Here is a 26,230-nt window from a genome sequence, read left to right on the forward strand (position 1 = left end):
ATTTAAAATTTCTTAAAATAATTGCCTCAATGGAGGGCCCATGTTATAATTACTTTAATTGTACCATTTTTAACTTAATCATTTGTCTGGAAGATTTTGTGGTCGTCCTAATTACTATTAAGGTCTCACTTTGCACATTATCCAATTAGCATACGTATATCATATACTTGCATATATTCCCATACATCTCATGCATTCATGGATAATAAATAAATGGTATGATCATGGACTTTCTAAGGGATTCAATTCTGAGCCACCAAGAATTGAATTAGGGTATTCCTAGGTGCATTTCATTCATTCATATTACAAGAGTTGCTGAAGGAGTACATAATCAACACTTGATCTTGAATTCCTCCCACTGGTCTCACCAATGCTCTTGACCTCCTTGATCTTTTTACAATCCAATTACATAGTAATCCTTGGCATACCAAGGCGAATTTACAAGAACTAAATAAATGAAATTACAACCCAAAAAATATTAAAACCTTTATAATACATGCCCAAAATAAATTAATTAATTTAAAACCCAAAGAAACATAAAAGAAATAAATCTAATCACTTTGGTCTTTTATTGTCCATGATCATCCATCATCCATATCACTATTTAATAATTAAATAAAATATACATACTTAAATTAAATTGAATATCTCATATTCAACTTAAAAATCCAGATTTGATTATGATTCAAACAAATTTAAAAATTCAGAGTTGAATCTCATTCAAACAAATTTAAAAATTCATATTTGAATCACATTCAAACAAATTTAAAAATTCAAATTTGAATCAAAATTTAATTTTGTGATTAAAACTCCAATTAAGAAAATTAATTAGACATAAAATTGGACATAATTATGAGCATTAGATCATACAACAATTGCACAAACATTGCCCAAAACAATGCTCACCATAAGGAGTGCACAAATCATGCGCACATATGGAGTCCCATCCATGCCGCCACCTTGTTTGTTGCAAGCAGCAATGATCAATCATGTCACGATCAAATCACACAATAAAATCATATAATCAACAAATCTATATGGCAAATATAGTGGCTCTGATACCAAGTAAAGGAGCATAAGTTTAGATCATTAAATTCAAAATTTTTCTTCTAGGGTGTCATGCATCATGCAAGATTCATTATTTACCTACTTGATTTCAATGTTAAATAGCATATTAAAACTTTTTTAATATGTTTTTCGATCTACATTTGCTATTTAAGATTTTAGAATTAACAGATTAATTCATTAGAAGCCTAGATTAGATCAAGAACAATTGCACTAACCTTTTGATGCACTGCAGTTGTGTTTGACGCCTTTGGGCTGCGCCTAGGACACCAGATGTTGTCCTTATACCTTGTCCACACCAAGATCGCCAATGGCAGTCCCTTGAACAGCTTCTCAAGCCTTTCCAATTAATTAGAAATTTAGGTTTTGCCTTTAGAGAGATTACAGATGTATATAGGACACTAGAAATGATTTCTAACAACTTTAATTCAAGAGAATGTTGGCAATTCTCTTTTAATTGATGAGAGATGAAGAAGAAGAGAGGAAGACCACTCCAAGGGTGGTGGCACCTATGAAGAACAGCAGCTTGTTATTTTACTCTTCCATAACAACACATTATATAGCTAGGTCACCACTTAAAACCCTTGCCACATATCACATTCTGATTGGCTCTTAGTTTAATTGACCCAATCACATTGTGCCAAGTGTCAAACTTAAATTTAATCTTGACTTTGATCATCTTACATGATTAAAAGACAATTGGCAAGCTTATGCGTAGTGTCATGTGTCACCATCTCATGGTGCCACATGTCACCCTATGAAATGATCAAAATACCCCTGTGTCTTAATTTTGAGTTCTTAACCCAAAATAATTATTTCTCTTCTTCTAATCAATTTATATCAAATATAAATTAATTAATTAATCTCTATTAATTAATTTCTCATAATTAAATTCATATTTAAACACTGTATAAATTTAACTTATACTATACATCCAATAACCTAGATTTTATTTCAAGCCATGCTAGAGACTTTGCAATCTAATTAGAAACCAAACCTATTTAATTAATCAATTAAACTCTTTAATTAATTAATCAAATCATATTTAACTTGGTGATTACTTGTGTATGTGTGTGACTCACTAGGCTCACCACTAATTGGCAATGAGATATGATATCAACTCTTAATATCATCAGAACTCTTTCTTACCATAAATGATTTCTGTAAATCATTTTATGCAGCTCATAAACTATGGTTAACACCTAGCATAGCATGCCATAGCCACCCAACTAGTAATAAGGTTTACCTTAAATGAACCAATAATCATATGTTACCATGCACTAGAATCTCTCTGTTACAAAATCCCAATTTGAGCTAGAGTCATGTTTATGTCAAACTCCATTTGCTATGAATATTATGTTTTCTTTTAATTCATGTTCTTGATTAAAAAGATTTTCTTATTAGAAACTCTTTTCTGATTAAATCTGTCTTTCCTAGCCAAGAACTTAAAACATCAAGAATAATTAAATGAACAGAGGATTTTATCTCTATTTACTTAGGGTAACAGATTCCATCTTGATCAGCATCTACCTCCATATATAACTAGTAAGAGCTAACACATGCTCATATACCCATACACAGTACAAGTATGAAAGCAGTATCAAACTCAAACCACCTATATAGAAGATAACTGTGCTATCTCCGGTCTAAAGATTATATGCATTGATATGATTTATGACAATACATTGATAAGAGTAAACTCCATGTGCTTGTCATAAATGTCACTGGTTCGGCCTAATTATCATGTATAAGTGCCTATCATGTTTGTTATATGGCATGAGACTCACCATTCCATCTTATTTATATCTCACATAAATACATTGGGAACAAACATGAATACAATCTTTCTAAATAAGTCATGTCCTGTGTGAAGTATCATCGATTGTGAATCAATTTATGACACTTTATGCTAGAAATACTGTCACTCATATTCTTAACAACTTAAGATTAGAATTTCTAACAAAATATCAATGGACCTTTTCCATTACACATAAATATATTATGTAAACGAAAAAGTGAAAATGCTTTTTATTAATAAAAACATGTACAAGATACATACTAAATGATATGCTCTAGGGCACACTACTAACAGGAATGTCCTGATTCAATTCTTAGTGGCTCAGAAATCAATCCCTTAGAAAGTCCATGATCATACCATATTTACTATTTATCCATGAATGTATGAGATGTATAGGAATGTATGTAAGTATATGATATATGCATGCTAAATGGATAATGTGCAAAGTGAGACTATAATAGTAATTAGGACGACCACAAAATCTTCCAAATAAATGATTAAGTTGGATATGCTATAATTAAAGTAATTATAACATGGGCCCTCCATTGTGGCTATTATTTTAAGAAATTTTAAATAATTGCATATGATGCAATTAATTTAAGAGATTTTCTTAAAAATAATTGTTAAGCATGAGATATTGTAAATATGTATTGGTTTGGTGGCTAATAATGGATGTTCCTGAGGACATTGAAATTATTTGCATGTTTTGTAACACCCCTATGTTCGATAGTGCGTTCTACTGTTCCAGTGACAGTGTCTGTCCGGACAGCTAAGATGCTTGGAATTATATTTAAATGTTAGTGAGGATACATAAAATAATGAAATAAAAGAAAGGAAAATACAATAAAAATAAAGGAAAAATAATAGCAATGAAATGTAACCAAGTTAAACGAGTCAGAAATCGTAGCGATGGGTGACCGCACTGGGAAGTTGCGGCGTGGATCGTTGACTAGCCTTGGACCACGGGAAATCCTGAAAAATATTTTTGAGACTTAAATAAACATCTATTGAAGTATAATGACATTAGAAATGTCAAAGAAAAATTAATTAATTAGTACAAAGAAAAACGAAAAATCGAGAAACCGACAAAAATCGGTGTTGTCGAAAATTTGGGAATGCAACCCGAATAGGGGTATTATGATCAATTGACATCTTGAGTTGCCTTTTAACCTAAATATCCATTAAAAATAAATGATGTTACACTTTGAAAATGTCATGAAAAATTAAAATGAGATACATTATGTAAATAGTGAAAGAAAAGAGGTTAAATGTGGGAATTATAGAAAATTTGATTAAACAAACATTATAATTGATTTTAGTGCTCCACTAACATCTTCAAAGTGGACCATTAAGCAGATTTGTGGTAGAATATACCTTCATCTTCTTCATTTAGCAAACCAGCCGAAAACCCTTGGAAGAAAAACTCCATAGCCAAAATCTTCCAAGCTCCATGCAACCCATTTTGAGCCATCTTTCCCACTAGGTTCCTTCATTAAAAGTTGAGTACACCTCTTGGGCAGCAGTTTGGGAGCAAAAAGGGAGAGATTTGAAGGAGTTTTGACAAGCTCCACTTGTGGTACATGTTCATTTCTTCATCCTTTCTCCATTAAAGCTTGTGTAGGTGTTGTGTTGAATGGATTTATGGAAGAAGTTTGAAGGTTTGATGAATTAATGGAGATGTACATTTTGGCAGCCAAGGAACTTCATTATGTATAGCTTGTTTTTGCATATAAATGGCAGTTTGAGATGTTGATGTAAGTGTTTATATGTATAGGAGTGATTTAGCCAATGTATATTAAGTGTATGCGTAATGGTGCAATTGGTTTTGGAAGCTTGAAAGCAAATTGAAGGAGATATGTTCAACGGGGTAATTTAGCAACTTTAAAGTGTGGTTAGAAATGTGTAGTTTCATGGAATGGTTTATTGAATTATGATGCCTATGGTGGCAGCATGTGTATGTGTTTAATTGTTGGGATTTAGACAAGTAAATGAGGTATGTTCATGTGGTTAAATTATTGTAATTGGACTTTGAAAATTCTGAGTTATAATGTGTATATTGAGAATGGTTACAAGCTGCTCAAAATGACCAAAATGTGATGTAAAGTGTGTTAATGTTATGGTACCAAATCAGAATTGGCATAAAAGGTAAACTTGGTAAGTATTGAATGTGTAATTGGTAAGTGTTGAATAATGTGTAACAGGGCAGTGTACATTTTGACTTAGACCCTTAAGTGTGTGACTCTAATTGGTATGAGACCAATTAGAGGTGAAACTATGCACAAAAAGTGCCAACTTTCATGAAGAAAGCTTACCTAAATTCTGCCTAAAAGGTGACTTGAAAAATGACCAAATCCGGATTAGTGACTTGAAAGCCTGAAAATTGACCATTTGAGTAGTAGTTAGTATTTTGACCATAACTTACTCAAAACAGGTCCAAATGACCTGAAATTTTTACCATGAAAATTTTAGACATAGATCTACAATTCCTATGAAGATACCAAAGCCCAGAAATGGCCAGAACCAAGCCAAATAGCTTGCACAAGTTCAAGTACCAAAACTGGCCGAACCAAAAGTGACCTAAAAATGACCTAAGCATACCATTTTAGTGCATTTTGTCCAGCATTGATAAATTGACCATATCTTGGTCTACACAACTCAGAATGACCTTAAATTTTTCCCCACGTGTAATAAGACATAGACCTACAAATTTATAGTTTGGACCAAAACCCGAAAACTGAGGGAACTAGATCGTCCGGCTAGGTCAAAATAGTACACCGAAATCCGGTAAATTGCAATAAAATGCAATACACTTGGAAATGAAAATAGTGACATATACCAACACTAAAGGGCTATAAAATGTGACATATTGATAACATTAAAATTGACACACTTAGAGTGCATCAAGGGTCAACATTATAGGTTGACTAATGAAATGAATTGAAGGGAATAGTACCAAGAAAATTTAAATATTGGATTTTATTGTTAGAAACAAATTCATTGAGTATTGAAACACTTTAAATTGTGTGTTTCAGTTGAAAAGGATATTGAGAAGCATAAGGAACACTGAGTCAGGGCCAAGAGGCATATATCAGAGGTCTGTGCATAATACTTTTTATATTCACTGCTTTTACCCGAAAATTTATTTGGAGAATTGAGTTATAAATAATTTTTTATTGTTTTAACTTTGGGAATTGTATTTGGAAATTATTGTGTTGCCTACTTTGCAAATGGAAATTTTGAGATAAAATGTGATTTGTGGTTTGTATGAAATATTGTGATTTGAAATTGTTTTGATTCACACTTGGCATGACAATGTTACTATATTCCTCCTCCATTTATGGGGTGAGTGTGATTATATTCCTCCCTCTTTGACTTGCCGGTCTGAGGTGAGTGTGGATGAGTTCTCATTATCTTGCTAGCTTCCTCCCTCATTGATTTCGATTAGTGGGGTGAGTGTGTCTTGTCGTTATGTACACACGGCATGTTCAGAAAAATTTGTGTAATGGCCTAAATTGTGTTATTGATTGGCAAAACTGTGTTATTCAGTTATTTGATCAAATTGTGTTATTGATTGGCAACACTATGTTATTCAGTTATTTGATCAAATTGTGTTATTGATTGGCAACACTGTGTTATTCAGTTATTTGATCAAATTGTGTTATTGATTGGCTACACTGTGTTATTCAATTGTTTGATCAAATTTGTGTTATATGAGCTTTAAAAAATTGTGAATTGTTTGGATTGTAAATTGTCAATAAAAGTTTTACATACCACATTTTAAAGTGCTATTGTGCACCACTGAGTAAATTTTACTCAGCAATAGCTTTTCATTGCTGTCGCAGGTAGACAGACTGACAAGGCAGCAGACTAGGCTGCTAGTGCTACATTGAGAGTTCATCGGGTATATTGAGTATACCATATTTTGCATTTTGTATTGTAATGTATGTTCACTATATGTATATATTATTCTTAGTTTTGAGCAGTTGTAATTTAAAATTGTAAATTAAAATTGTACATTAAAATTGCCCATTAAAGTTGTAAACTAAATTTGTAAATTATTTTGGCTTGTAAATATTGTGACATATTTCTTTTATCTCAGCTTTTGAAAACGCTGGAAAATTATTATGGATTTGAGTTGACAAATGTTGAGAAACTTGTTGTGTTGATTGGATATTGAAGTTTGGGGATTGAACAAAATATTGGAAGTGCTTTTTACAGGTTTTTGAAGAACTGTTTTATTCAAAATACAGATGGTACTCTACCAAAATTTTTACAGAAATTGTTAATACTTCAAATGTATTATTTGGTTTCACTTCAGTTAAAAATTTTTTTAACACCTATCAACAGTGCTCACCACTATGAAAAGAAGTAAGAAAAGTTTTAAAATCCCTTGTAGTGTATTTAATAGATTATCAGTAGATGAAGTTGGTAATTCATTAAGTATACTACGGGATCATATTATGCCTTACGAAGGGGTAGGGTGTTACATGTTTACTAGCTCAATGGGATCAACTTAACTAATGCAAGATAAGTCAATAATGGATGTGCTTGAGATTTTGAGCATTAGGGGCTAGGTAAAGGATTGAACCTCACATGAGATGTGATGGGCAAGGAGTTGCTCACTTATAGTTTATTGTAATTCCAATAATGGATGCACCTGAGGAAGATCAATAGGATTATAAGAATTCAATCACCCACTAGAAACCCATCCAACTAGGATTTCCGTTTTCTACTTCGGAAGAGTAGGATTCGCTAAGTTAGTGGGAGGACCAATTTGATTAAAAGACCATAATCATTTTGATTAATTACATCATACATTTACTAATTAATCTGGTTATTTTCTACAGTTAATTTTCTGATAACAATGAGCACAGAACAACCACCACCATCCAATATCCTTGCAAGCATACTTGATCGAAATAGGTTGACAGGAACTAATCTATCTAATTGGCTAAGAAATTTGAAACTTTTCCTAAATCTTGAATATAGGAAATGTTCTAGATTCAAATGTTCCTGGTCCTTTACCTCCAGAGGCCACTCCAGAGGAACATGAAACTTTGGACAAGTGGAAGGAGCATGATATGAGAGCAAAGTGTCACATGCTTGCTTCTATGAGTAATGAGTTACAGAAGCAGCATGAAAACATGCAGAGTGTAAGTGAGATCTTGCTTCACCTACAAGAGTTATATGATGAGCACAGCAGGAATGCTAGGTATGAGATATCTAGACAGCTGTTCCGCATGAGGATGTCTAAGGGACAGAATGTTGGGGATCATGTCCACAAGATGATTCAGCTGATTGAGCAGCTGGAACACCTTAACTTTAACATGGATTTCCAACTGCAAACGGATTCGATCCTTCAGTCCCTTCCTGAGTCTTTTAGGAATTTTGTGACAAATTTCCATATGACTAAATAGGAATGCACCTTGGCTAGTTTACTCAACATATTAGTTATTGCCCAAAAGAATATGCTGGGCAATAAAGGAAAAGAGGTAGCTTTGATTACATCTTCTTCTGCTGGAAAGTCCAATAAGAAGAAGGGCAATAAGAAAAAGAAACCTCAGATTCCTAGTCCTTCCAAGAAAATAGCTAAACAGAAAGGGAAGGCTAAAGCTGATGGAGGCAAAGGAAAGTGTTTCCACTGCCAGAAGGATGGACACTGGAAAAGGAACTGCCTAGAGTATCTTGCTTTTCTGAAGGACAAGAGGGATACATCTTCGGAAGGTATGTCCATATCTTATTATTTAGATTCTGATGATACTCACAGTTCATCTACAGCTTGGGTTTTAGATACTGGTGCCAGTTCTCACATTTTTTATGATATGCAAGAACTAGCAAATAGTAGCAGCTTGCGTTCTCGAGATGTTAGAGTCTTGATTGGCAATGGCTCAACTGTTGAAAATTTAGCCATAGGATTTAAATCTTTTTACATGTTTGGACATGTTATGTGTTTGGATAATATTTTATATGTACCTGATGCTTTTAAGAACATAATTTCTATATCTAGTTTGACTAGAAATGTCTATGAATTTCAGTTCACAGATAATGTTTGCAATATTTATTTTGGAAATAAATATGTTGGTTCGGGTTATATGAATGATGGTCTTTATTATTTGGATAATAATGACAAACACAAAATGAATGCAAGTGATCTAAATGAATGCAATGCCATGGTGAAAACCAACTCAAGTTCAAAATATATTTGGCACTTAAGGTTATGTCATGTTGCAGAAGATAAGACTGCAAAACTTAAGAAAATGGGGATTCTATCCTCATTGGACTCTGAGCCTACTCCAACTTGTGAATTTTGCCTTCATGGCAAAATGACTCTATCACCCAATGGTTAAGAGATGAAAATATTTTGGAGCCAATACATAGTGATGTATGTGGTCCATTTAAAGAAATGGCTATAGGTGGTTTTCATTACTTTATTACCTTTAGTAATGATAAATTAAGGTTTGGGTATTTGTATTTGATGAAATACAGACATGAATCCTTTGAAAAGTTCAAAGAATTTAAATCTGAAGTAGAAAATCAAACAGGAAAGAGTATTAAAGCTCTTCGATCAGATCGTGGAGGTGAATACTTGAGTACTGAATTTGATGAATACTTGAGAGAGCACAGCATTATTTCCCAACTGACTCCTCCGGGAATACCACGGCTGAATGGTGTATCTGAAAGGAGAAATCATACCCTATTGGATATGGTACGTAGTATGATGAGCTATACTGATATGCCAATCTCCTTTTGGGGATTTACATTAGAATCAGTTTTGCATATTCTGAATAGGATTTCATCAAAATTAGCATCTTCCACACCTTATGAGATATGGCATGGAAGAAAACTAAGTCTTAAGCATGTTAAGATTTTGGGTTGTCTAGCTTATATCAAAAAGCTGAACACTGATAAATTATAAACCAGATCAGAAAAGGGTCAATTTGTTGGATATCCAAAAGATAGTTTTGAATATAATTTTTATTTTCCTACATCACAAAAGGTTGTGGTAAATAGAGATGCCACATTTCTTAAACAATAGTTTGTTCAAGAAGGAGGCAAAGGAAGGCAAACAGAGTTAGAATTGAAAAATTCTGACCAACCAACGAATCAGATGGATATAGATCCATTTAGTCAACTACACCTTTTGATGAAACATCTACAGCTGTTTCTCGTAGGACAACTAGGGTATCTCACCCACCAGTGAGATATGGTTTCCTTCATGAAGAAGAACAAGAGTTGTCTACTCATGAAGAAGTAGATCATGGAGATGATTCACTTACCTATGAAGAAGCTATATCAGATATAGACTCTTCAAATTGGATTGATGTTATGAAATTCAGGATTGATTCCATGTATAAGAATCAAGTTTGGGATCTTGTTGACCCACCTGAAGGTATTGTACCTATAGGGAATAGATGGGTTTTCAAGAAGAAAATTGGTTCTGATGGAAAGGTAGAGACCTATAAGGCACGGCTAAAAGCGAATGGGTTTCGCCAAAGGCAAGGAATCGACTATGAAGAGACTTTCTCGCTTGTTGCAATACTTAAATCAATTAGGATTCTATTAGCAATAACTGTATACTATGATTATGAGATTTGGCAGATGGATATCAAAATAGCTTTTCTCGATGGATACATTTAAGAAAACATTTTCATGGAACAGCCTAGGGGTTTTGAATCCCAATATGGTTCCAAGGTATGCAAGCTAAAGCGATTCATTTATGGGTTGAAACAAGCTTCGAGGAGGTGGAATATCTGTTTTGATGAAGCCATTAAGTCATTTGGTTTTATCAAAAATGAGGATGAGCCATTAAGACTTAGGGGAGGTAACCTATATTCTTGGAATTCGCATCTATAAAGATAGAGCGAAAAGAATAATTTGTTTATCCCAAAGTCTATACTTGGAAAAGGTGTTAAAGAGGTTTAACATACTTGATTCCAAGAGAGGATTGTTACTAGTGAGACATGGTATCCACCTTTATAAAGAGATGTCTCCAAAAACACCTGAAGAAAGAGATAAAATGGCCAGGATTCCATATGCTTCGGCTATTGGAAGTTTGATGTATGCAATATTGTGTACTATGCCGGATATCGCATATGCTTTTAGTTTGATTAGCAGGTATCAATGCATTCCAGGTTTGGAACACTGGATAGCTGTCAAGAATATCCTTAAGTACTTGAGAAGAACTAAGGATTTATTCTTGATATATGGAGGTGGAGACTTGCAATTGGATGGTTATACTGATTATGATTTCGAATCAAATATCGATGATAGAAAGTTTACCTCTGGGTATGTGTTCATTTCTAATGGAAGTGCAGTCAGTTGGAAGAGTTCCAAACAGAGTATGACTGCAGATTGCATCAGATGCTGCAAAGGAAGCTGTTAGGATAAAGAAGTTAGTGATAGAACTTGCAGTAGTTCATTCCATTGAGTTAGCAGTTCCACTTCACTGTGACAACAATGGAGCAATCATACATGGTAAGGAACCCTGATCTCACCAGAAATCTAAACACATAGAAAGGCGCAACCACATTATCAGAGAAATAGTTGGGGGAGGCGATGTAGCCATACAGAAAATAGCATCAGTTGAAAATCCAGCTGATCCATTCACTAAGCCTATGTTACAAACTCAGCTAGACTGTTATCTGGAGAAGATGGGTCTAGGATATTGTAATGAATGGCTTTAGTGCTAGTGGGAGATTGTTGGTAGTATGCCCTAGAGCATATCATTTAGTATGTATCTTGTACATCTTTTATTAATAAAAGGCATTTTCACTTTTTCGTTTACATAATATATTTATGTGTAATAGAAAAGGTCCATTGATATTTTGTTAGAAATTCTATTCTTATGTTGTTAAGAATATGGGTGATAGTATTTCTAACACAAAGTATCATAAATAGCTTCACAATCGAGGATACTTCACAATAAGGACATGACTTATCCAGAAAGATTGTAATAATGTTTTTTCCCAAGTTATTTATATGAGATGTAAATAAGATCGAAGGGTGAGTCTCATGCAATATAACAAACATGATAGGCACTTATACATGATAAGTAGGTCAGACTAGTGACACTTATGACAAGCACATAGAGTTTACTCTTGTCAATGCATTTGTTAGTAGTATGCCCTAGAGTATATCATTTAGTATGTATCTTGTACATATTTTACTAATAAAAGGCATTTTTACTTTTTCGTTTACATAATATATTTATGTGTAATAGAAAAGGTCCATTGATATTTTGTTAGAAATATTATTCTTAAGTTGTTAAGAATATGAGTGACAGTATTTCTAGCACAAAGTATCATAAATAGGTTCACAATCAAGGATACTTCACAATAAGGACATGACTTATCCAGAAAGATTGTAATCATGTTTGTTCCCAAGTTATTTATATGAGATGTAAATAAGATGGAATGGTGAGTCTCATGCCATATAACAAATATGATAGGCACTTATACATGATAAGTAGGTCGAACTAGTGACATTTATAACAAGCACATGGAGTTTACTCTTGTCAATGTATTGTCACAAATCATATTAGTGCATATAATCTTTAGACCTTAGATAGCATAGTTATCTTGTATATAGGTAGTTTGAGTTTGATACTGCTTTCATACTTGTACTGTGTATGGGTGACATGTGTTTGCTCCTACTAGTTATATATGGAGGTAGGTGTTGATCAAGATGAAATCTGTTCCCCTAAGTAAATAGGGATAAAATCCTATGTTCATTTAATTGTTCTTGATGTTTCAAGTTCCTGGCCAGGACAAATAGATTTAATTAGAAAAGATTTTCTGATGAGAAAATCTTTTTAATCAAGAACTAGAATTAAAAGAGAACATAATATTCATAGCAAATGGGGTTTGACATAAACCATGACTCTAGCTTGAATTGGGATTTTGTAACAGAGAGATTCTAGTGTATAGTAACATATGATTATAGGTTCATTTAAGGTAAACCTTATTACTGATTGGGTGGCCATGGCATGCTATGCTAGGTGTTAACCATGGTCTATGAGATGCATAAAATGATTTAGAGAAATCATCTATGGTAAGAAAGAGTTCTAATGATATTAAGAGTCGATATCATATCTCATTGCCAATTAGTGATGAGCCTAGTAAGTCACACATATACACAAGTAATCACTAAATGAAATATGATTTAATTAATTAATTAAAGATTTTAATTGATTAATTAAATAGGTTTGGTTTACAATTAGATTGTAAAGTCCCTAGCATGACTTGAAACCAAATATAGGTTATTGGATGTATAGTATAAGTTAAATTTATATTTAAAGTGTTTAAATATGAATTTAATTAATGAGAAATTAATTAATTTATATTTGATATAAATTTATTAGAAGACGAGAAATAATTATTTTGGATTGAGAACTCAAAATTAAGACACATGGGCATTTTGGTCATTTCACAGGGTGACATGCGGCACCATGATATGGTGACACATGGCACTACACATAAGCTTGCCAAATGTCTTTTAATCATATAAGATGATTAAAATTAAGATTAAATATAGGTTTGACGCTTGGCACAATGTGATTGGGTCAATTAAACCTAGAGCCAATCTGAAGGTGACATGTGGCAAGGGTTTCAAGTGGTCACCTAGCTATATAAGTGTTGTTATGAAAAGAAAAATTACAATTAGCTGTTGCCCCCCTTTGTGCCACCACCCTTGAGGCTGCCATCCTCTCTTCTTCTTCATCTCTCATCAATTCCAAGAGATTAACAAACAATCTCTTAAATTAAAAATGCTAGAAATTATTTCTAGTGTTCTGTTTACATCTCTAATCTCTCAATAGGCAAAACTTGATTTTCTAATTCATAGAAAAAGCTTTAGAAGCTGTTCAAGGGCTGCCATAGGTGATCTTGGTGTGGACAAGCTAGAGGGACAACATCTGGTGTCCTAAAGACGCATCCCAAAGGTGCCAAACACATTGCAGTGCATCAAGAGGTTAGTGCACTTGTTCTTGATCTAATCTAGGGTTCTAAAATTAATCTGATTAATTCTAAAATCTTAAATGGAAAATATAGATCCAAAAACATATTAAAAGAGTTTTTATAACACCCACATGTTTGGTAGTGTGTTCTACTGTTCCGATGACTAGTGTCTGTCCGGACAGCTAGGATGCTTGGAATTATTTTTAAATATTAGTATGGAGATATAAGGTAGTGAAATACAAGAAAAGAAAATACAAGAAAAACAAAGGAAAAATAATAGCAATGAAATGAAACTAAGTTAAACGAGCTAGCACCACAGCGATAGGTGACTGCACGGGGAAGTTACGGCGCAGGTAATAGCCGACCCCAGGACTGCAGGGAACCCTCGGAATTTAGTTTTGAAACATAATTAAAGACTTATTGAAGTATAAATATCATTAGAAATATCAAAGAAAAATTAAAAAAATTAGTACAAAGAAAAACGAGAAATCGAGAAAATGATAAAATTCAGTGTTACCGAAAAATCGGGAATACAACTCGAATAGGGGCATTGTGGTCATTTGACACCTAGAGTTGGCTTTTGACCTAATGTCAATGAAAAATAAATGGTATTACATTTGGGAAAATCAAATGAAAAATGGAATTAAAGATAAAATGAAAATTAAGAGAAATTAAGGTTAAAATTGCAATTTTTGAAACCTTAGGTTATAATATCATTAATCTAGGTTTAGTGGAGCACTAAGTGGATACATTAATACTTAAAATGAGGGCAGAATCTTCCACTCACTTCATCATCCTCACCAAGCTCTCCCATGGCCAAAAATAGTGTCCCAACTTTCCTCCATGGAAACCACCCATGCAAGCTTGAGATCACCTTCATTTCAAGCTAAATTCTTGAACTTCCTTCATTAATCTTTGCCTACACACCTTGGGCAGCAATAAGAGAGCAAGAAAGATAAGTTTTGGTGTAGTTTTGAAGAAGTCCAAAAGAGGTAAGTGGTTATTTTCAATTCTTGTTTCATTAAAAGTGTAACTAAGGTTGTGGGTAATTAAATTATGGAAGAATTTTTGAGGTTTGATGAATTATTGACGATGGAGCATTTTGGCAGCCATGGAACTTCATCATGTACAACTTGTCTTTGCATGTAAATGGTTGTTAAGATATTAAATTAAGTGTTTAAATGTATTGGAGTTTGTTTTCATGTATAAAGTTTGATTTGTAAGCTTGAAAAGTAAAAGTGGAAGTTGATGTGTATGTGTAATTTTTGGGCAGCCTCAAAATGGAAATTGGTAAGGTTCAAATTCATGAAATGTTGTTGAAATACTGTACAAAAGAATGGCAACATATATATGTGTGGAATAGTAGTGATAGGTATGTAATTTGATGATGGAAGTTTGTGTGATAATTAGAAGTATTTATGTGTATATATTGTTGGGATTGAACTTATGAATTGTGACTACATTTGGTGTATTTTGGAAGTGGTTATATTCTGTCCAAGTTGACCTATAATGTAGAGAATTGAATGGTTTTGATTAGTGCCAAATGCAGAATGGTATGGAGAGGTGAGAAGGTAGTTGGTGAATGTGTGTTGGTTTGGTATTTGGAAAGCATGTAGAAGGCAGTGTGCAAATGGACCTATAACCCTAAGTGTGTGACTCCAATCAGTATAAGGCCAATTGAAGGTGAAACTAGGCACAAACTGTGCCAACTTTCATGAAGAAAGCCTACCTAAATTCTGCCTAAAAGGTGACTTGAAAAATGACCAAATCCGGATTAGTGACTTGAAAGCCTAAAAATTGACCATTTGAGCAGTAGTTAGTGTTTTGGACATAACTCACTCAAAACAGGTCCAAATAACCTAAAATTTCTACCATGAATAGATTAGACATAGATCTATAATTCTTATGAAGACACCAAAGCCAAGAAATGGCCAGAACCAAGCCAAATAGCTTGCACAAGTTCAGGTACCAAAACTGGTTGAACCAAACGTGACCTAAAAATGACCAAAGCCTACCATTTTAGTGCATTCTGTCCAGCATTGGTAAATTGACCATATCTTGGTCTATATAACTCAGAATGAACTGAAATTTTGCCTCGCGTGCAATAAGACATAGACCTACAAGTTTGTAGTTTTGTCTGAAACCCGAAAACCGAGGGAACTAGGTCATCCTGCTAGGTCAAAATAGTACACTGAAATCCGATAAATTGAAATAAAATGCAATATTCTTGAAAATGAATTTGGTAACATATACCAACACTAAAGGGCTATAAAATGTGACATATTGGTAACATTAGAATTGACTCACTTAGAGTGCATCAAGGGTCAACATTATAGGTTGAATAATGAAATGAATTGAAGGGAATAGTACCAAGAAAATTTAAATATTGGATTTTATTATTAGAAACAAATTCATTGAGTACTGAAACACTTTAAATTGTGTGTTTCAGTTGAAAGGGATATTGACAAGCATAAAGAACACTGAGTCAGGGCCAAGAGGCATATATCAGTGGTCTGTGCACAATACTTTTTATATTCACTACTTTTACCAAAAAATTTATTTGAAGAAATGAGTTATGAATAAATTTTGATTGTTTTGGCTTTGGGAATCTTAATTGGAAATTATTGTGTTGCCTACTTTGCAAATGGAAATTTTGATATAAAATATGATTTGTGATTTGTATGAAATATTTAAATATTGTGATTCGAAATTGTTTTGATTCACACTTGGCATGACAATATTACTATGTTCCTCCTCCATTTATGGGGTGAGTGCGATTATATTCATCCCTCTTTGACTTGCCAGTCTGAGGTGAGTGTGGATGAGTACTCATTATCTAGCTAGCTTCCTCTCTCATTGATTTTGATTAGTGGGGTGAGTGTGCCTTGTCGTGATGTACACACGACATGTTCAGAAAAATTTTGTGTCATGACCTAAATTGTGTTATTGATTGGCAACACTGTGTTATTCAATTGTTTAATCAAATTTATGTTATATGAGCTTTGAAAAATTGTGAATTGTTTGGATTGTAAAATGTTAATAAAAGTTTTACATACCGCATTTTAAATTGTTATTATGCACCATTGAGTAAATTTTACTCAGCGATAGCTTTTTCATTACTATTGCAGGTAGACAGACGGACAGAGCAGCAGAGTAGGTTGCTTATACCACATTTTGAGATTTCGCCGGGTATATCGAGTATACCATATTGTGTAGTTTTTATTGTAATATATGTGCACTGTATGTATATATTGAACTTGGTCTTGAGCAGTTGTAAACTAAAATTGTAAACTATTTTGGCCTGTAAAAGTATTGTGATAAATTTATCTTAACTCAGTTTTTTTTTTTTTTTGGAAATACTGGAAAATTGATTGTTGAACTGAGTTGATAATGTTGAGAAATTTATTGTGTTGAACAAATTGTTGGAGTTTGGGATTGATGAATTATATATTTGAAGTGCTTTTTACAGGTTTTTGAAGAACTGTTTTATTCAAAATACAGATGGCATTCTGCCAAAATTTTTACAGAAATTATTGATACTCAAATGTGTTATTCGGTTTCACTTCAGTTAAAAGAATTTTTAACACCTGTCAATAGTGCTCACCACTGTAAAAAGAAGTAAGAAAAGTTTTAAAATCCCTTGTAGTGTATTTAATGGGTTATTAGTAGACAAAGTTGGTAATTCATTAGGTATACTACAGAATCATATTATGCCTTATGACAAAGTTGGTAATTCATTAGGGTGTGACAATTTTAATATATTGTTTATCATTGAAATCAAATAGATAAAAATAAATCTTGCATGATACATGTGACCCTAGGTGTTTTGAATTCAATGATATAAACTTTTGTTTTTCATGCTTCCGCTCTTTCAATTGGTATCAGAGCCACTGTATTTGCCATTTAGATTATTCAATATGAGATTTGATTGTGTGATTTGATCAAAAGTTGATCAATTCATTGCTGGTTGGAATGAACAAGGTGGCGGCATGGTGGAGTGCACCATGGGCGCACATGGTTTGGATCCTCCTATGGTGTGCACAAGGTTTGGCTTTTTAATTTGCAATTGTTGTATGATTTAAAAGCTCATCCTATGTCTAATTAAATTGTTTAATTAGAGTTAAATCACACAATTAAATTTTGATTCAAATCATAATTTTAAAAATTGTTTGAATGTGATTCAAATATGAATTTTAAAAATTGTTTGAATGTGATTCAAATCTGAATTTTTAAAGTTCTTTGAATCATATTCAAATCTGAATTTTTAAAGTTGTTTGAATAATATTCAAATCTAAATTTTCAAAAATTGTTTGAATGTGATTCAAATTTGATTTTTAAAAATTGTTTGAATGTGATTTAAATATGAATTTTTAAATTTGTTTAAATGTGATTCAAATCTGAATTTTTAAATTTGTTTGAATCATATTCAAATATGGATTTTTAAGTTGAATATGAGATATTGAATTTAATTTAAGTATGTATGTTTATTTAATTATTAAATAGTGATATGCACGATGGATGATCATGGACTATAAAAGACCAATGTGATTGGATTGATTTCTTTTATGTTTCTTTGGGATTGTAAATTAATTAATTAATTTATTTTAATTTATTTTAGGCATGTATTATTAAGGTTATAATAATTTTGGGTTGTAATTTCATTTATTTAGTTCTTGTAAATTTGCCTTGATATGCCAAGTATTACTATGTAATTGGATTGCAAGAAGATCAAGGAGGTTAAGAGCATTGGTGGTACCAATGGGAGGAATTCAATATCAAGTCTTGATTATGTACTCCTTCAGCAACTTTTGTAAAATGAAAGAATGAAATGCACTTGGGAATGCCCTGATTCAATTTTTGGTGGCTCATAATTGAATCCCTTAGAAAAGTCCATGATCATACCATGTTTACTGTTTATCCATGAATGCATGAGATGTATGAGAATGTATACAAATATGTGATATATGCATGCTAAATGGATAATGTGCAAAGTGAGACCTTAATAGTAATTAGGATGATCATAAAATCTTCCAAACAAATGGTTAAGTTGGAAATGCTATAATTAAAGTAATTATAATATGGGCCCTCCATTGAGACAATTATTTTAAGAAATTTTAAATAGTTGCATATGATGCAATTAATTTAAGAGATATTCTTAAGAATAATTATTAAGCATGAGATATTGTGACTATGTAAATGGTTTGGTGGCCAATATTAGATGTACCTGAGGACATTAAAATTATTTGCATAATTACTGGCTCAATGGGATCAACTTAGCTAATGCAAGATAAGTCAATAATGGATGTACCTGAGATTTTGAGCATTAGGGGCTAGGTAAAGGATTGAACCTCACATGGGATGTGATGGGGAAGGAGTTGCTCACTTATAGTTTATTATAATTCCAATAATGGATGTACCTGAGGATGATTAATAGAATTATAAGAATTCAATCACCCACTAGAAATCCATCCAACTAGGATTTCCGTTTTCTACCTTGGAAGTGTAGGATTCGCTAAGTTAGTGGGAGGACCAATTTGATTAAAAGACCATAATCATTTTGGTTAATTATATGATACATTTACTAATTAATCTGGTTATTTTTTGTAGTTAATTTTTTGATAATAATGAGCATAGAACAACAACCACTATCCAATATCCTTGCAAGCATAATCTGTCTGATTGGCTAAGAAATTTGAAACTTGTCTTGAACATTGAACATATAGGATATATTATAGACTCAAATGTTCTTGGTCCCTTGCCTCCAAAGGCCACCCAAGAGGAACATGAAACTTTGGACAAGTGGAAGGAGCATGATATGAGAGCTAAGTGTTACATGCTTGCTTCCATGAGTAATGAGTTATAGAAGCAGCATGAGAACATGCAGAGTACAAGTGAGATCCTCCTTCACCTACAAGAGTTGTATGGTGAGCACAGCAGGAATGCTAGGTATGAGATATCTAAACAGTTATTCTACATGAGGATGTCTGAGGGACAGAATGTTGGGGATCATGTCCATAGGATGATTCGGCTAATTGAGCAGCTGGAACATCTTGGCTTTAACATGGATTTCCAATTGCAGACAGATTTGATCCCTTAGTCCCTTCCTGAGTCTTTTGGGAATTTTATGACAAATTTTCATATGACTAAACAGAAATGCACCTTGGTTAGTTTACTCAACATGCTGGTTATTGCCCAAAAGAATATGCCGGCCAATCAAGAAAAAGAGGTAGCTTTGATTGCATCTTCTTCTGCTGGAAAGTCCAACAAGAAGAAGGGCAATAAGAAAAGGAAACCTCAGATTCCTGGTCCTTACAAGAAAATAGCTAAACAGAAAGGGAAGACTAAAACTGATGGAGGCAAAGGAAAGTGTTTCCACTGCCAGAAGGATTGGCGCTGGAAAAGGAACTGCCCAGAGTATCTTACTTCTCTGAAGAACAAGAAGGATACACCTTCGAAAGGTATGTCCATATCTTATTATTTAGATTTTGATGATACTCATAGTTCATCTATAGCTTGAGTTTTAGATACTGGTGTCAGTTCTCACATTTCTTATAATATGCAGGAACTAGCAAAAAGTAGCAGCTTGCATTCTCGAGATGTTAAGAGTCCGGATTGGCAATGGCTTAACTATTGAAGCTTTAGCCATAGGATCTACATCTTTTACATGTCTAGACATGTTTTGTGTTTGGATAATATTTTATATGTACCTGATGCTTTTAAGAACATCATTTCTATATCTATTTTGACTAGAAATGGCTATGAATTTCAGTTTACTGATGATGTTTGCAATATTTATTTTGAAAATAAATAAGTTGGTTCAGGTTGTAACACCCCTCACCCATCTGCAGAGTAGCTGAGCAAGGCGTGCTACATGGCGTGCCAAAGCACCTAGTCTGTGATTATCTTATTTTCTAAACTCAATTTGATTTAAGAAGTCTTTTATGTAACATTCATATCATGCTGGTTTAATTTTCATACTTTAATAAAATCAGTGTTTCAAAAATGGTAATAAAAATCCGGCATGGTGCCGTCTGTATTTCGGACGAAATGTACTTCTAAACCTGTTAAAAATAGTTCAATATGATAATCTCAACCATCTAACTAATTTTTTAGTCTCATAATTTCATAATTTCAAAATACAGTCCATCATATTTTACATTCATCAAAATACTATTCATAGGATTTTAATATATACAAATTATCAAAACTTCAAAATTTTATGATATCTATACATATTACATAACAAAATATCAAAATACAACTGATAGTCATTACACAAGATCCTAAGTCCTACCTTGTATGCAGTGTAGTGCTGTAACACCCCTCACCCATCTACAGTGTAGCCGAGCAAGGCGTCCTACACGGCTTGCACCTGTAAATTGAACAAACAGTCCTTCTACAACTGTTAAAAAGAGTCTCAATATAGTATTCTCAAAATCACAATTTCATTCACTGTCTCAATTTCTCAGTAAAGTCAATAGACTTTCACAGTCACTAAACAGTTCCATAATACAGTCCATAATAATTCAAATATATCCAGAAAATCTCCATGTTGTTTAATATGTATAAAATATTACAAACTTTAGAGGTTTCATAATATTACAAAATACAGGGCCGAATTTCAAAATACAACAGAAGTATAAAACAAAAGATATCTTAAGTCCTACCATATATGTAATGCAGTGCAGATGACTCTATACTCCTATGCAGATATGATGTCTCACCCAGTCGTAGGTCTGCTAGGCTCCCTAATTGTGTCTCTAATACCTACGCGTTACAAAAGCAACGTGCTAAGTAATTTTGCCTAGTGGTGCCAAATATAAAGAAATATACACCAAAATGAAGTAAATGAATTGTTTATGAATTTATGACATCGATATTCTTTATAGTTGTTGATTCGACTTTTATTTGCTAACCTTTCATTTTTGCTAATTTTGGTGCTGCTGTATGTCAATAAACTGAATTGAACTATTTGAATTTAATAATGCTTAAATTAACTGGCCGTGTAGCCTATACACTGACCAGACTAGATAAATGGATATACTAGCATTAGGTACCTAGTGCCTCAGGCCGTCATACCATCGATCACAAAGTGTCTCCCGGTGTGCAAACAGTGTGGCTAAAAAGCCATATAGTCAATCTGGCGATAAGCCAAGCATAATAATAGTATACGTATAGCCGTAGGCTATTAAAGTCATAGTGTGGCATAATATGCCGTAAAAACATAGTATGGCGTAAAGCCATTTACAGAACAGCTGTTAGAATCCTATTAGCATGCCAACCTATCCAAAATAGTCAACTACGCAAACTAGAGCACATTATAAATTAATTGTTTAATTTTTCAGTTTATAGAGTTTACTAGCTATTATGTAATTTCATAAGTCAATGCATATGTTGACCTTTTTAAGTAATATAGATAAGTTGTTTCTAGCATCAACATATCGCAATTTACGATTCAATATGCTATCAATATAATGCAATTTACCCTTTTTACAAGTTGGCATTCATTGCCAAATTACCTCAAGCAACATTGTATGTAAATGTCAAATTCTCAATTTTTGTGTGCTAGATTGATCTAGGTTAATGTCCTATTTCTCTTGGTTTTTAGCTTCTGGTCAAAGAAGAAAAATTGTAGCTCTATGTCTTATTGCACTGTGGGTAAAATTTCAGGTCATTATGAGTTGTATAGACCATGATATGGTCAATTTACTAAAGCTGGACAGATTGCACCTTTAGTGCAAAATTTGGTCAATTTTAGGTCACATTTAGTTATGATAGTTTTAGCACCCGAACTTGTGCACGCTATTTGACTTGGTTCTGGCCTTTTCTAGGCTTTGGTTCTTCATAAGAATTGTATCTCTATGTCTAAGCTATCCATGGTAAAAATTTCAGGTCAATTGGACCTGTTTTGAGTGAGTTATAGTCATCCTAATGACTACTGTTTATATGGTCAAAAATATGAGTTTGCAAGGTTGCCAATCCGGATTTGGTCATTTTTAAGATCAGTTTCTAGGCATAATTTTGGCAACATTTCTGCATGAAAGTTGGCCTATTTGGTGTCTAGTTTCACCCCCATTAGCCTCATACTGATTGGGTTCACAATTTTGCACTTATGACCTAAATTAAGTGCTGCCAACATATACAACCTGCATTTGAACATCACACTTCCAATTTTAACAATCCTCCTCCTCCCAATACTTCAACATTTAATCATGGCACTTCTATATATATAGCACACAATTCCAGCAAGCATTTTGGGCAGAACGCTCAAGTGCTCAATGTACACAATACACCATTAATGTGTAACATTTACTTCAACCCAAATTCAATGTACAACAACACATATATCACAATTTACACTTCCATGGCAATTACACAAACTACCCACCATTCAACACCATCATATTTCATTAATAAATTTCATAAACTCATACACAAATTCATGATATTTAAGGCTGCCAACATGGCAGTTTACTAAAGCATCAAAGTCCCACTATTAAACCCTTAATTCAAGCACTAACATACACATACTTGGATATTAACTTACTACAACTTCCATTTGAGTTAATCAATCTTAATTCCCATCCATTAGAGGTAAGAAAAACTCAAACACCACAAACCTTCATGGCTGCCGAAAATGGATAAGTCATACCTCAATATTTTCTTCATTTCTCTTCACCAAATTACTCACCTCAACCTAAACACAAGGTTTACTAAAGCTAGGGAGAGGATTTGGATACTTACCACTTGTGGAGCTTGTTAAAACTTCACCAAATCATGTTTTTTTTATTGCCAGCATCTTCCCCATGGTGTGTAGGCATGTTTTAATGAAGGATCCAAGTGGAAATGATGGCTTGATCATGCACCAATGGAGCTTGCATGTGGGGTGGCAATGGTGCTTCCATGGAGGATCTTCATTTCGGCTAATGAGAGTGAGGTTGAAGATGAAGATGACAATGACTTGAATCTACTGTCCCAAGGTCCAATATGTCTCTCAAGTTAGGAGTTAGTGGAGCACTAATCCTATTTTTAATGTTTAATTATTCTAAGTTTCCTTATTTGCTCACTTATCTCAATTCTTTCACTATTTACATAATGTATCTCATTTTAATTTTTCATGACATTTCTAAAGTGTAAAATCATTTATTTTTAATGGACATTGAGGTCAAAAGGCAACTCTAGGTGTCAAATGACCAAAATGCCTCTCTTCGGGTTGTATTCTCGATTTTTCAGTAACACGGATTTTTATCTATTTCTCGATTTTTCATTTTTCTTTGTACTAATTTATTAATTTTTCTTTGATAATTCTAGTATCAATTATATTTCAATAAACCTTTAATTATGTCTCAAAATTTAATTTCGAGAGTTTCCCGCGGTCCTAGGGTCGGCAACGGCCTTCCCAGTGCGGTCACCCATCGCTGCAATGTGGGCTCGTTTAACTTAGTTTCATTTTCTCTCCTTTATTTTTCTTTAATTTTTCTTGTATTTTCTTTTTATTTATTTTATCATTATATGTCTGTTCACTATCACCGAAGTGTAGTTCCAGATATCCTAACTTATCCGGACTGACATTAGGTCACTGGAGCAACAGAATGTACAGAACACGTACGGTGGGGATGTTACAACTCTTCCCCTCTAAATAAAAATTTCGTCCTCGAAATTGACCAGATGTGAAGAGCTAAGGGAACTATTGCCTCATTATCTCCTCGCTCTCCCATGTTGCCTCTTCCATGTCGTGGTGCCTCTATAGGATTTTCACTAGTGCAATTGTTTTGTTTCTGAGCTCTTTTACCTTTCGTGCCAAGATTTTAATCGGTTCTTCTTCATATGTCAGGTCAAGTTGTACCACAATTTCTTCTGCTGAAATGACATGTGAAGAATCTGATCTGTATCTTCTGAGCATCGAGACATGAAACACATTATGTATCTTGTCCAGCTCTAGTGGTAAGGCTAATCTGTAGGTTACTGGTCCCACACGATCAATAACTTCATATGGGCCAATAAACCTAGGGCTTAATTTTCCCTTTTTCCCAAATCTCAACACTTTTTTCCATGGTGATACCTTAAGAAATACCTTCTGGCCAACTTCATACTCAATGTCCTTTCTTTTCAAGTCAGCATAAGATTTCTTTCGGTCTGAGGTAACTTTCAAATTGGCCTTCATCAGTTTCACCTTTTCCTCTGCCTGCTTTATTAGGTCTGGTCCCACTAGCTTATCTTCACCCAATTTAGTCCAACATATAGGTGTTTTACATTTTCGCCCATATAGTGCTTCATAGGGTGCCATTTGTATGCTAGCTTGATAGCTATTGTTGTATGCAAATTCTGCTAATGGAAGGTATCTGTCCCAGCTTCCCTCAAACTCAATAACACAACTCCTCAGCATATCCTTGAGGACCTATCACATATGTTCGTTTATTATTATCATTATTAGTTCAATTTATTATTTGTATTAACTCAATAAGTTTTAGAATTTTACCTGGATTATTCTTTCTAACTGATCATCTGTCTGAGGATGAAAAGCTGTACTAAAATGGAGTTGTATGCCCAAGGATTCTTGTAATTTCTTCCAAAATCTAGATGTAAACCTCACGTCTCTATTAGATATAATGGAAAGCATAATTCCATGTAGTTTAACTATCTCACTGATGTACAATTCTACTAGCTTTTCCAGTGAGTAGTCAGTTCTGACTGGCAGAAAATGTGCTGATTTGGTCAACCTATCCACAATCTCCCATATTGCATCATGCTTCTTCTGAGTGAGAGGAAGACCACTGACAAAGTCCATAGTGATTTGGTCCCATTTCCATTCAGGTATGTTTATGGGCTGTAACAAACCTGATGGAACTTCGTGTTCTGCTTTGACTTGCTGACATGTCAGCATCTAGTTACATAATCAGCTATGTCCTTCTTCATACCCGGCCACCAGTATCAAAGTTTCAAGTCATGGTACATTTTTGTGCTTCCTAGGTGCATAGCATACACACTGTTATGTGCTTCTTTCAGAATACTGCTTTTAAACTCTTTATCATCTGGTACACACACTTTTTCTTTATAGTACAGGCACCCATTTTCTTTCACTTCATATTGAGTTTCCTTTCCCTCAGTGATTTTACCCATAACAGCCATTAACTTCTCATCTGTCTTCTGCCCATCTTGTATCTGTTGTAACAGATTCGGCTTCACTTGCAACTCAGCCAAAATAACTCTGTCATAAGTTAAGGACAATTGGGCATTCAGAGATCTTAATGCTATAATAGATTTTCTACTTAAGGCATCAACGACTAAATTTGCCTTCCCAGGGTGGTAGTCAATCACACAATCATAATCTTTCAAGAATTCAATCCATTGCCTCTATTTCAAATTAAGTTCCTTCTAGGTTGGCAGATACTTTAGACTCTTATGGTCTGTG

This window comes from Hevea brasiliensis, chromosome 8, assembly GCF_030052815.1.
Source record: "Hevea brasiliensis isolate MT/VB/25A 57/8 chromosome 8, ASM3005281v1, whole genome shotgun sequence".
NCBI lineage: Eukaryota > Viridiplantae > Streptophyta > Magnoliopsida > Malpighiales > Euphorbiaceae > Hevea > Hevea brasiliensis.